The following is a 4,995-nucleotide window of genomic DNA, read 5'->3' as shown; positions in this document are numbered from 1 at the left end:
CAGAGCACCCACAGGTAAGGGTATGATACCCTATGTGGACAGGGGGAAGGGAAGGAGAGAAGAAAGAAAAACCAACCTTAACTTCAAATCACTCTGGCTCTCATTGATTGGCCTACAATAGGACCCAGCCCAAGACCTACTTGGTTATTGTTTGGGCCCTGATTGGCTCAGAGTAAGTGTAAATAGCAATTGATTCTGTTTTGTCCAGAAACCCAGAGAGTCTTCCCCTCCCAGACTGATTTTTTTTAACCTAGGTTAAAGAGTCCATTCTCTGCCTCATTTCTAACCGAGCCTTAATCACTAATTGGGTGTTGCCTTAGTCAAACTAAGACCTGTTAAAGACCTTAGCTTAATAAAGCCAAGGTCTCCCACTGCATCCCCAGTCATCGTCATCCTGATCTGTATCTGGCCAGTGGACCCAGATGGCTCTGGAGGAGAAAGTGAGGCTGGTGACTTTACACAGCCTTCCCTCACTTCATTTGCATGTCATGGTATCACCTCCCTGACCTTATGGTCCTCTTTGAGAAAAAAGGACAAATAATGACAACAACAAAAGTATTCAGTGAACTTAAAAGTCCTCAAGGTAAAGCAAAATTCAAATCTTTTCAATCACATTCTGAAAACCTAATGTGTTGATTTGCTTGTTGAATCTTGGCCAGTCTAATTTATTTCAGCTTTGTTGATTAACTTCTCTGTTCCACATTTGATTTCACAAGGTTGATTAAATTTAGCCTGCCCATCTACTAAAATCTTCTGCCAGTGTCTCTGTTCATGGTCACTGGAGAGGATCTCACATTTCCAATTATGTTTCTTTTTAATTTCTTCATGTGCTTTGATTGCTGCTTGAAACATCCTCTGGAGTTTTAAAGCTAGCATGGCACTCCATATCTCTTTCTAGCACATCAACAGAAACAACTTCAGATATCACTGCCAAGGTTGCCTGGAGGTGTTTCCTGCTTGGGGGGGGGAGGGGGTGCTCCATGCTAATGATCTTCACAATCAATCCACATACAAACTGCATCCCATTGTGTTAACCTTCTCAGGAGGCTGACATTCTTCAGTATTTGCATGGCTGTTTTTTATTTCAGAGTCTGTGTCTATCTGCCCTAAATTTTCAGACTTTATTTAGGATATATTTTTGAAAGAAGCCATACTGGCTTTCTGCTGAGCCAAATAAATTTTTTTTTTCAATTCCATCTATTCAGTCTTGGATAGTATGCCCAAATGGTATGACCTCCTATCCCATTTTGTGACTCTTTATGCTTCTTCGGTTTTCTTTTTGATTTGAAAAGTGATCCATCTTTCATATCTCCAGCATCTTTCTCCTGTTCAGTAGAGACTTCTAAGTCCTTATAATCCTTTGGCATTTCAGCTTTTGAATGCTTATCTTTAGCACTTTCTTCCTTCAGAGAGCTTTTCTCCAGAATTATTTCTCTCCTCTTCCCTCCTCTGGCTTCTTAAGGTAAATCCAACACTTCAGATCCCTTCTTTGGCTTTGGATTGGCTTTGGATATCTCAGCTACCCATTTCTGAGCCTTCCAATGTTGTCCTGTGCCTTTTAATAAGCTTGTTTAAATGTTTTAAATGTGCATCAATGGTGTCTGTAATTGTTTCCTTGGTCTCCACTGCTACCTTTCTTTTTTATTTTATTTATATGTAATGAGCTTCACAAACTCCAAAACACTATATAAATGTTAGTTATTGCTGCTAATATGTTGTTCTCAACTTTGTTGGTGGGATTCAGTTACAAATAGGACAAGTCCCTGGCTGGCTATTACTTCTATATATTTGATGTCCTTCAGGCTACTGTGCAAAAAGACAAAATGATTGCTTTTTTTTTTTTAAAGTAAGATTATCAAGATGTAACCTCACCTTCTCTAAATTTACTGAAAGCATTTTGGGGACAACTTTAGTAGCAAGTGGGTTGACAGGCATGACATGTATCTCATCTTTTTCTTACCTGAGTTTAATTTCTTCTGTCAGATATATATATATATATTTTGAAAGTTTTTGATTCCATGCAGTTTGAAGATTATCAGTATTTTATATGGTAGTATATATTAAAAGTATTGTTTTTAAATTATTATGACATGTTCTTAATAATTTCTGATGGAACGATCTGATGCTGAATCACTATTATAACTGCCTCTGTTGTTATTAATTAATTATTGGAGCCCCTTTTTGGTCAGTGAGCAAGAAAGCTTAGTAGAAACTTCAAATTAATTGCAATTGGTCTCAAGTTCCCCTTTATTTAACCTTCTTTTCCTTGCATATTCCACTCTCTATAGTAAGCATTCACTCACCAGTTTATCTTTATCTGGATACAAAATTCATTATGAAAGTATAGACAGAAAATAAACAAGGCTTCAATAGGGTGGGGAAACATCAGACAGTATTGATGCCTATTGCCATGCAATGATAACACAAAGAAGTGAAAGTGGAGAGTGTATAACTTCACCATAAACCACAGCAGGGCAAACAGAATATTCTGGGCAGGCAGATAACTCCTTAAGTGAATAACATAAGGCTCCAACTGCTCATAATTAGATTGATTTGAGGGTAGCAGAACCCTTCCTTGCAACTGGCTCATCACTAATGCATGTCTGCCCAGTCTCTCTCTCCTCTTTTAGGAAAGCAAAAAATCCCAGGCTTCCCTTGTCCCATATTTAATCCCTCATTCCAGGTGAGAGAAACTGTTTTTTCCATCAGTCCCTATTTATCCAGCATAGCATCTAGCCAGACCCTACCAGGCAGGGCTACAGGGACTGGTGTCTAACCAATCTGTGTTCTACCTTCATGGTTTGCCCTGGGTTCATTGCTCTGAGATTCCTTATTCCCTCACTAGAAGAACTAGACTCTCAGTGCTTCCATTCCATTTTAACTCTGGTCTAAGAAGTCCTTCCCAGCATGAGAAAGAGAGGTTTGGAGGGAGAAAGCTAAGAAGGTACCCTGGGTACAAACTTGAAGCAGGTATGGAGCAAGCCATTTTAATCTCACGCTGGGAGTACAAGCAATACTTTATTGTTAGGTAATAAGGATTCATAAGAATGATTACAATCTGCTGAGAAGCAAATATTCAAGTCTCACTGGGGTGTTTGCAACAGAGCTGCTCATTGGTTATTATTTTACATTTTGCCTCCGCTGAGTATAGCCTCCATCATAGCCAAAAGTGTTCTTCCTTTCAGTGGTCTCTCTGTCTTGTCCAGTCTGCTGCTGCAGAATTGCAACCACTTCTGCTCTGTAAGCAACATCCCACTGCTCAGATGCCCACAGTGGGGAGCGGGGTGGCTGGGAAAACACCAGATGTCTTTTGGGATCTTCACAAGGCCCTGTACCAAAAGAAAGAAGATACAAACAGGGAGCAATTTTCATCTCAGACAGTGGACTGTCTAGGCAGCCTTGGGCTTATGAGACCAGACCCTATTCGGAAAAGGGTGTCCCACCACAAATACAACCAGAGCTCAGAGAATAATCCTTATACCTCCAGACTGGCAAGAAGAAGTTGGCCTGAGGACTTTCCCTTCTAATATATCCACAGAGCTCTGGCTTGGTGACCAATTAAGTGTCATCATGGCTGACAGTCCATAAACATTTATTAAGTACCTACTATGTACCCCAGCACTGTGCTAATCACTTTAAGATACAAAGAAAGGCAAAAGATAATCCCTGCTCTCAAGGAGCTCACAGTCTAACAAGGGGGAGGGAAGGGTGGAAGACAACACACAAACAATTATGTACAAAGAAGCTACATACAGGATAAATTAGAAATAATCTAACCTGATAGGGTCATGTATTGATTTATCTTAATGTTTGACTTTGTCTTTCAATTGCCGAATAAGCAAGTCTACATTAGAATTTCTGTTTTCTGGATTCCGTTCTGCATATTCTTTTTTTTTCATTGCTTTTAACTGGGTTATAAGTCTTTCATTTCTACAGTTCATATGTGCCAGATATTAATGTAATAATCTTCCAGCACCTTTCCATGGAAAATGACCAGAGTTCAAGCAGGGTGGTTTGCTTCTGATTTGTTCTGGCACATATTTTCTTCTTGTGATAACAACAAGAACTAGCATTTATATAGCTGTTAAGGTTTGCAAAGCACTTAACAAACACCTAATTTTTATCCTCACAACAACTCTGGGATGTAGGCACTATTATTATCCCTGTTATACAAATGAGGAAACTGAGGCAGAGTGTTAAACAACTTGCCCAGAGTCACGAAGCCAGCAATTGTCTTAGGCCATATTTGAACTCAGGTCTTCCTGAATCCAGGTCCAGAATTCTATCCACTACTCCTCTAGCTCCCAAGAATTCTGGGCCTCTAGCCAGTACCATAAAATGAAGGTGCAACACTTCCTCTGCTGTCTTCCATGTTAAGCAAATCATCAGGATGGTTTGAAATGGAGTCCTCCTGACACCCTATCCTACTCTATCCTATTTCTTTGAGCTTTGGAACAACTGCCGTTTACTGGTAGAGGAGCTAGACCAATAAATGATATCCTCAGAGTCCAATTTGCCTGTGTCTCAAGATTCCTAACAGACCTTTGCAGCTCCATCACAATGGCTGGTATTCAAATGTGTAGACAATTGGTTTGACTTTGAACAAGGTAATTAGTATTAATATTATTGTTATTTATATAATCCAACTACCCTATTTGCTTATTAAAATATAAAGATAATAAAGATAATTATATTGTTAAGTGTTGCTTAGAGAGGAGAAAAAGGCTATTTAGCTATATTTTCCAGGAAAGTAAAAAAGCTGTATTTTGACGAAAGATTATATAATAACCAGAATAAATATATTATATCAAAATATGTGTATACCAAGTTATTAATATAAGGCATTCTGAGAAGAAAATGCAAAAAAAAATCTATTTCCTCTAAGAAAAATAAATTTTAATAGTGTTGCAGTAAAAATCTGCAATAAAGAGAAACTGAGGCACAAAAGTCCAAGCCAAATCTATTTATTGGCAAGGCTGGCAAATACCATTAATA

The 4,995-nt window shown here is 38.6% G+C and overlaps 1 pseudogene; it reads right to left on the bottom strand.

Annotated features, from left to right (window-relative positions):
- Nucleotides 1-605: 605 nt before the first annotated feature.
- LOC118834908 lies at nucleotides 606-3,569 on the bottom strand (annotated as a pseudogene).
- Nucleotides 3,570-4,995: the final 1,426 nt, after the last annotated feature.

This window comes from Trichosurus vulpecula, chromosome 1 (assembly GCF_011100635.1).
Source record: "Trichosurus vulpecula isolate mTriVul1 chromosome 1, mTriVul1.pri, whole genome shotgun sequence".
Classification (NCBI taxonomy): Eukaryota; Metazoa; Chordata; class Mammalia; order Diprotodontia; family Phalangeridae; genus Trichosurus; species Trichosurus vulpecula.
Note: the sequence above shows the minus strand (reverse complement) of the source record. Positions and strands in the feature narration are given on the sequence as shown.